Consider the following 9,172-nt stretch of genomic DNA (forward strand, 5'->3'; position numbering starts at 1 on the left):
ATATGGCAAGCTGTGGTCCTGCTGAGAAATCTACTACGTACAGATCATCTTTTCGATACCCTTCAAACAGTAGAGACTTGTCAGATTCCATTAGTACAAGGCAACGGTATTTTCCAAATATTACGATCATGTTCAAATCGCAAAGCATTGAGATAGACATTAAGTTGAAGCCAAGGGATTCAACAAGCATGACTTTATCCATGTGTTGATCCCTTGAGATTGCAACTCTACCTAGACCCAATACCTTACTTTTACCAGTGTCAGCAAATGTGATGTGGCTCTTGTCGGATGGACGTAAGGTTGAGTCCATAAGAAGACTTCTTTTGCCAGTCATGTGATTTGTACACCCACTATCAATAATCCATTCTGAAGACGCTGGTGTCGTACTCTACAGTGCGGTTAGGGGGATAGGCTTCACCAAGAGCATTGTGAAGAAAAAACATTTGACGAACCAATGGGTTATGAAAGCTTAGATCCAGATTAGGTCTAATAGGGAGAGTAGCAAGCGATTCAGGAACGAAGTACATAGTAAGACCATTCGGGCATGTAATCTTGCACCCTACAAGATGTTTAAGGTCCCCAGCAATGGCGTCAGACGATTTTGGTTTTTTGCTGGAGACCTTTCCCTGCAAAAGAGAGTTAAGCTTTCTTAGCCACCCACATCTTCAAGGGTGGCTGAGAAGCAATAAGTCTAAGTGCAGCATCTGAGAATTTTGGCTTTGGAGCCCTAGCAAACAGTCTTGCAGGCAGACAATAGTACTCATAAGAATAAGCAGAATAGTTCTTGGTCTTATGAACATGGCGGTTTGATGAACCGCTCTCATATTCATATGCCTGAGCATGGTTTCCCTGCAAAACATTTGCGTTAGTGCGACTCAGGTGAGTCCTCTGTCTGTATGAAGCCTTTGGACCGTATGAAGCCTTTGGTCTGAGGTTTGTTTTCTTCACGTGAGGTGTCATGATGACATTCATAGGAAGATTCTCCAGACACCTTTTCGGAACCCAGATCTTCTTCATAGGCGGTCCATTCCTGCAGTTAGTACCAATGTACCTGGCAAACACTTCACCATTCTGATTCTTAAACAGTATATAGTTTGCATCAAAGGATTCATCAATGATAATGGGGTTAGCACAAGTGAAGCCAGATAGATTGGATGGGTCTGCTAAAGGTTCCTTTGCAACAACCCACATGGTTTTGGGGTACTGCTCAGGTTTCTAGTAAGAGCCATCAGCATTCATTTTCCTTACGAACCCAACACCCTCTTTCCTCAGGTTTCGGTTCAGTATCTGCTTTTTGAGGACATCACATAGTGTCTGATGCCCTTTAAGACTTTTGTACATCCCTGTTTCAAGCAATGTCTTCAACCTAGCATTCTCATCAGCAATAGCAGTGGTATCCTCAGCAGAGGGGTTAGTTACCACATCAAAAGTTGAAGATATTGCAACAGTAGTAGCAGTAGAACATTCAGCAACAGAAGTAGCATTATCACGCTCAATGCATTTAAGACATGGTGGTTCAAATCCTTCCTGAGCGGGACTGATCTGTTTGGCGCGAAGTGACTCGTTTTCCTTTTGAAGATCTTCATGAACCGCTCTCAATTTCTCAAGATCTTGCTTCCTTTAAAGATAATCATAGGAAAGCTTTTCATGAGTTGTTGAGAGAGTTTCATGACGACTTTCAAGTTCCTGATACTTAACGTGAAGATTTTTATGTCTTCAATTAAGGATTCAGATCGAGTCAGTTCAGCACCTAACAGATCATCGCTTCTATCTAACAGTTTTTGAATATGTTCCATAGCTTTCTGTTGTTCAGTTGCAATTTTAGCAAGTGTTTTGTAGCTGGGTTTTGAATCACAATCAGAGTTATCGTCACTAGATGTTTGATAGTGAGTAGTGCGTGTGTTTACCTTGGCACCGCGTGCCATGAAGCAGTAGGTAGAAGCGGAGTAGTCCTTGTCATTTGCATCGGTGTCGGTGACGAGGTCATTGTCTTCAGTATTGAAGATGGACTTGGCAACGTATGCTGTAGCCAGACTTGCGACGCCTGAATCGGACTCCTCCTCAGACTCCACCTCTGCCTCCTCAGAAGCGGACTCCTCCTCTGAATCCATTTCCTTGCTAACAAAAACACGTGCCTTTCCAGATGAGCTCTTCTTGTGTGATGAAGACTTTGAGTAAGACTTGGAAGAAGACTTTGAGTATTTCTTCTTCTTCTTGTCGTCAGAGTCATATTCCTTGCTCTTCTTCTTCTTTTTGTTCTCATTGTCCCACTGTGGACACTCAGAGATGAAGTGGCCAAGTTTCTTGCACTTGTGACATGTTTTCTTCTTGTAGTCATGAGCAGAAGCTTCATCATTCCTTGAGCTTGATCGGGAAGACTTTCTGAAACCTTTCTTCTTGGTGAATTTTTGGAACTTCTTCACAAGCATAGCAAGTTCCCTTCCAATGTCTTCGGGATCATCAGAACTGCTGTCAGATTCTTCTTCAGATGAGGAGACAGCTTTTGCCTTCAAGGCACGAGTTCGCCCATAGTTTGGACCGTAGATATCTCTTTTCTCAGAAAGCTGAAACTCATGTGTGTTGAGCCTCTCTAGTATGTCAGATGGATCGAGTGTCTTGAAATTAGGACATTCTTGAATCATCAGGGCTAGGATGTCAAACGAACTATCAAGTGATCTCAGTAGTGTCTTGACGACTTCATGTTTGGTGATCTCAGTAGCGCCGAGGGCTTGAAGCTCATTTGTGATGTCAGTGAGTCTGTCAAATGTGTGCTGGACATTCTCATTGTCATTTCGCTTGAAGCGGTTGAAAAGGTTGCGAAGGACACTGATTCTCTGATCTCTCTGGGTTGAGATGCCTTCATTGACCTTGGAGAGCCAGTCCCAGACCAGCTTAGATGTCTTCAAAGCACTCACACGGCCATACTGTCCTTTGGTCAGGTGACCACAGATGATATTCTTGGCAGTAGAGTCCAGTTGAACAAATTTCTTGACATCAGCAGCAGTGACACCTTCTCCAGCCTTGGGAACGCCGTTTTCGACGACATACCATAGGTCACATCAATGGCTTCAAGATGCATGCGAATCTTATTCTTCCAGTAGGGATATTAAGTTCCATCGAAGACGGGGCACGTAGCGGAGACTTTAATTATCCCTGCAGTCGACATAGCTAAAACTCCAGGTGGTTAAACCGAATCACACGGAACAAGGGAGCACCTTGCTCTGATACCAATTGAAAGTACGTTATATCGACTAGAGGGGGGGTGAATAGGCGATTTTTATGAAAGTCTTCAAAACGTGGAAGTTATGAAGACAAACGATAGAAATAAACCTATTACCATGCAGCGGAAGGTAGACTACACTAGGCAAGCCATAGTCAAGTATTCAATAAAGTGAAAGCATAATGACTTAATAGCAGCAATGTAGTAAGGATCAGGTAGGAAGATATTATGAAGCCATACAGAACATGCAGTCACTCAGTGAAGACAAAAGATAGTTCAAACATACAATGACTTCACAAGGAGCAACAGTAAGTAAAGGGAAGGGAAGATGAAACCAGTGACACGCTGAAGACAATGATGTGTTGGACCAGTTCCAGTTGCTGTGACAACTGTACGTCTGGTTAGGGCGGCTAGGTATTTAAACCTTAGGACACATAGTCCCGGACACCCAGTCCTGAACACACAGCTCAGGACACCCAGTCCTCACCATATTCCCCTTGAGCTAAGGTCACACAGACCTCGCCCAATCACTCTGGTAAGTCTTCAAGGTAGACTCCCAAACCTTCACAGACTTCGTTCACCGGCAATCCACAATGTCTCTTGGATGCTCAGAACGCGACGCCTAACCGGCTGGAGGATGCATAGTCCTCAAGTGTAATAAGTCTTCAGATCACACAGACAAGAAGACTTAAGTGATGCCCAATTCTCTTTGGCTCTGGGTGGTTAGGGCTTTATCCTCGCAAGGAATTCTCTTTCAAAGGCTTCGAGGTGGGTTGCTCTCAAACGACAAAAGCCGTACTCTCAATCTGAGCAGCCAACCGTTTATGGTTGTGGGGGGTGGGCTATTTATAGCCACTTGGCAACCCGACCTGATTTGTCCGAAATGACCCTGGGTCACTAAGGAACTGACACGTGTTCCAACGGTCAGATTTCAAACTCACACGACAACTTTACTTGGGCTGCAAGCAAAGCTGACTTGTCCGACTCTGGACAAGATTCGCTCTCATAGTCTTCACTCGAAGACATAGGTTTTGGTTAGCCATCACTTCAGTCATTCTGACTGGTTCTCTTGGACCCCACTTAATAGTACGGTGGTTCCTATGACTCAACACAAAAGAAGGAGAACTACAAAAGATCTAAGTCTTCGAGCTCCATAGGCTTCATGTGGTGTTTTCTCTTGTCATAGTCTTCAATGTGAATATCTTCATATACCACCTTTGACTTCAATGTCTTCATACATTTTTAGGGGTCATCTCTGGTAGGAAAACCTAATCAATGAGGGACTTCTACCTGTGTTATCCTGCAATTCTCACAAACACATTAGTCCCTCAACTAGGTTTGTCGTCAATACTCCAAAACCAACTAGGGGTGGCACTAGATGCACTTACACCTCAACCCTTTCATTTCTTCATTACTGTGTTGTGTACCTGTTCATATCTGTTTGAAGACTTTGACTTAAGACATTCTCAATTTCCTCAGTTCAATTTCTTCAGTCTGCTTATCTTCATTCTGTTTTATCATGTGCTTACGCTTCCTGTACCCAGTGTTTGTTTCTAATTCATTATAATGTCCATGCTCGTGTTATGTCATGTCTGCATCTGAGTACTTATTCCACTGCAAGTAGTTCTTCGCTTAGGAATTTCCTCACCCTGAAATTCCTCAGTGAAGAATTTATAAAAATCACCTATTCACCACCCTCTAGTCGACATAACGCACTTTCACAGGGGGACTAGATCCGCTCCATCGTTGTGAAGGAAGATCTAGAGAACCTCGCCGCCGATGACCTGATTGCCCATGGGTCCTGGAGGTTGTCAGAGGGAGAATCTGAGCCCCAGTCGCGTGAGGGTGAGGGCGTCCTATCTCACCACCCATGTCAAGCGAGATTTCTCTCTGCCCCCGCATCCATTCTTTCAGTTTTTTTGAATTTCTTCGGCGCTTAGATCCACCACTTTCCTCCCAACACAATCTTGTACCTTGCCACATTCATTTTGATGTGCGAAAAATGTTGGGGAATGTAGTATTTCAAAAAATTTACCTACGATCACGCAAGATATATCTAGGAGATGCATAGAAACGAGCGGGGAGAGTGTGTCCACGTACCTTCGTAGACCGAAAGCGGAAGCGTTTAGTAACACGGTTGATATAGTCGAACGTCTTCTCGATCCAACCGATCCAAGTACCAAACGTACGACACCTCCCCGAACAGCACACGTTCAGCTCGGTGACGTTCCTCGAACCCTGATCCAGTTGAGGCCGAGGGAATGTTTTTTCAGCACGATAGCATGGCGACGGTGATGATGAAGTTTACCGGCGCAGGGCTTCGCCTAAGCTCTACGACGATATGACCGAGGTGTGTAACTATGGAGGGGGCACCGCACATGGCTGAGAGAAACTTTGGTGTGTCTTTGGGGTGTCCCCCTCCCACGTATATAAAGGAGGGGGGAGTGATTGCTCCCTGACTATAGCGCCAGAAAGCTCCTATCTATTAGGACTACGTCGGTATTTCCCCAAGAGGAAGGGATGATGTAACATAGCGAAGGTAGGTATTTCCCTTAGTGATGAAACCAAGGTTATCGAACCAGTAGGAGAACCGAGCAACACAACGTAAACAACACCTGCACACAAATAACAACACCTCGCAACCCGACGTGTTAAAGGGGTTGTGAATCCCTTTTGGGTAACGATGCTAGAAATTTGTTGTAGATTGAGATAACAGATCGTAAATAAAATAAAGTGCAGCAAAGTAATTTTGGTTTAATAGATCTGAATAAAAATGCAAAGGAAAAGTAGATCACAAGCAAATATATGAGAAACAAGACCCGCGGGCCGTAGGTTTCACTAGTGGCTTCTCTCGAGAAAGATAGCAAACGGTGGGTAAACAAATTACTGTTGGGCAATTGATAGAACCTCAAATAATTATGATGGTATCCACGCAATGATCATTACATAGGCATCACGTCCAAGATTAGTAGACCGGCTCCTTCCTGCATCTACTACTATTACTCCACACATCGACCGCTATCCAGCATGCATCTAGTGTATTAAGTTCATGGAAAAACGGAGTAATGCAATAAGAATGATAACATGATGTAGACAAGATCCGTTTATCTACTGCATGGATATAGATCCCATCTTTTTATCCTTTGTCGGATTTCGGGTTCCGGCAGACCCTTGAGGTTCGAATACTGGGGTGCGCGCGGAGATTTCACCTCCTACCTACCTGCACCCCTCCGCCTCGCTGAGATCTAAGCTATGGGAAGAACATCACAAGAGACACATGGTTTATACTGGTTCGGGCCACCGTTGTGGTGTAATACCCTACTCCAGTGTGTGGTGCGGTGGATTGCCTCTTGGGCTGATGATGATGAGCAATACAAGGAAGAACAGCCTCGCGAGGGTCTGCTCTTGGCTGTAGGGATGAACTGCTAGGAGGAGTTCAGTCACCCTTCTCTCTCTCTTCTCGATTCTCTCTCTGATTTCCGATCCCTTCACCCTGTGGGTGGCTAGTCCTATTTATAGGCAAAGGCCCTGGGCCTCTTCCCAAATATTGAGCGGGAAGGGCGCCAACAATTGGCCATTTTGAAGGGGAACATCGGGTACACTTATCCTGACTAAAGTTGGTCCTCGCCTGCCAAAGGCTCTGGTGGTGACGCTGGCTTGGGCTCCACAATGACTTCCATCCTGCCGTTGGACTGGTCTTGGTCTCGTTGCACCGAAACGGGTGCCATTGCTTGATGCTCTTGCCTGCGCTTGCTCCCTTTTCACCAAAGAGGAAAGGAGGACGCTGCGCGGGCTGGCGCCTTTGGTCGTCATGGCTTGCGTCACGGGCACCTCGTGAGGTACCCCGCCTTAATCTCTCCGCCTCCTCGCGAGCCAGCCTGATGCGGCCGTGCCTGAGGAAGCTCTGTGTCGTCCGCCCCGCAAGGCTTGGCCCCTCGCGAGGGTCTTGGGTCTGTGTCGATGAAGACGGGCCGTGCTGGGCCCCCTTTTGAGCCACGCCGCAGGCCGCAGGCAGGCAAGTCCGGGGACCCCCGTTCCCAGTACGCCGTAGTAGCCCCCGGGCCCAAGGTGCGCCCGGACTTGGCCGTGCAGGGAGGCGAAAGGGCAAGGGCGAAGCGCCGCGGGCCCTAACAGCCTGCGGCCTTTGGCGCCATGTGGCGGTTGATTGGACGTGGGCGTCTCCACTTCCCCACAGCGCCTCGGCAACTGCGCGGATTAGACAAGTCCCTGCATGCAAAATCGGTTCATAATTACCTGTGATCATGGGGGGGGCGACGGTTGGCCCTCGCCGACTATAAGTACGAATCGGCGCGCGCCCTTCCAGTTCATCCCCCCTTGCTTCTCCTTCTTCTTCATGGCCCCGTCGAGGAGGTTCTCGGCCGCAGAGAAGGGGAAGGCTCGCCAGGTTGAGCCTGCCTCTCCCCCGCCCAAGCGCGGGCGAGGGCGCCCTCACAAACATCCTGTGGCCACCACGGCAGCTCCCCGCGGCCGCGGAGACGATTTCCAGCATGGTGACGGGCGGACTGCTGCGGTCGGGGGACGCGTTTAGGTCGCGCGTCCCCCTAGGCTGCGCTTTCGCGCGGCAGAGGTGCTGCCGGAGTTCGTTGTGTGGTCGGCGGAGCCGACTAGCACCCGGCTTCCGCTTCCTCGCTTCCTCCTTGGCGAGCTCCCGGCCGGCGCCCAGGGCGGCCTCTGGCTCCAGGCAGTCGGCTGCTGCAGCCGGGCCTCATGGGCTTCACTGGAGGTCTCCGCAGCCAGGAGCCTGGCCTTGGCCCGCGGTTGGCAGACGTTCGCCCGCGCGCGCGGCCTGAGCCGTCGGTGCACCCTGCACTTCAAGTTTGACGGTGACGCCACCCTCTACGTGAGGGTGTTTGGGGAAGATGGTCGCCGCGCAGGGTGCTGCCGTGAGGACGACGACCGCGGCCGGGAACCCAGCCCCGGCGATGATGGAGAGGACAGCGCTCTCGTGATTGGCGGTGCTCAGGGTTCCCCAAGCTTCACCAGTTCTTCTTCAGGCGGCGACTCTTCTAGTGGTGGCCGCAGTCAGCCTCCACGCTGTCGTATCTGCTTGGGAGGTGGCAGCGTGTCTGCCCGCCGTCGCGCATCAGTGAAGCACGAGAGGGAGTCTGACTGAGCGCCGGAGGCAGCTCGGGTCTTCCCTGCAGGCCGGTGTGAGGTGAGCTTCGCCTGATTTGTTCTTCCTTTTCCTTTTTCCTGCGTAAAAAGACAGTAGTGTGGAGCCCCGTGGGGGCGTGTTTGGGTTATTGCTGTTAATCGTTGCTTTGCTTCCGTTATCGTGCCTTCCGGCTATGTGCCCGCGCATGGGTAGTTCCCGGCCCCAGCCGTGGGGGGGCGACCGACCCAGGCCCTGTGTTTGTGTCGCGGTGCCCGTGGGGCACGGACTGGAGGGGTGCTCCTGTAATGGACTCAGGTCACAAAACCTTTGAACGACTAGGACAGGAACTCTCGCGAGGGCGCTCGGCTGCCCCCCCGTCGCGAGGCCTTGCATAAGAGAAATCGAGGCAGGAGAGCGAAAAGTCGAAGAAGCACAAGCCAAAGACGGCAACAACTTCAATAAAACTTCGAATGAGAACGAACAAGCCAACTGCGAAAAGCAAATGAAAAAGCCGCGTCCGGCACCTAATCTAGTCTTCGACGTCTTCTCACCAGCGCGGAGCTAAGTGCTGCCACTGGGCGTGGGAGGGAGCCCCAGGGCCTGAGGCCGGCGCTCCTGAGACTCCGGGGCGTGTACAGCCCCAACTCATTATTACGTGAGAGTGTCACGGGCGGCGAGCTTCACAGGCGTTGGCCTTCTTCACAGGCTCCGGGCCTTTTCCAAAACGCGACAGCTTCACAGGCATTCGCCTTCTTCACAGGCTCCGGGCCTTTTCCAAAACGCGACAGCTTCACAGGCATTCGCCTTCTTCACAGGCTCCGGGCCTTTTCCAAAAC

This window comes from Triticum urartu, chromosome 2 (assembly GCF_003073215.2).
Source record: "Triticum urartu cultivar G1812 chromosome 2, Tu2.1, whole genome shotgun sequence".
NCBI lineage: Eukaryota > Viridiplantae > Streptophyta > Magnoliopsida > Poales > Poaceae > Triticum > Triticum urartu.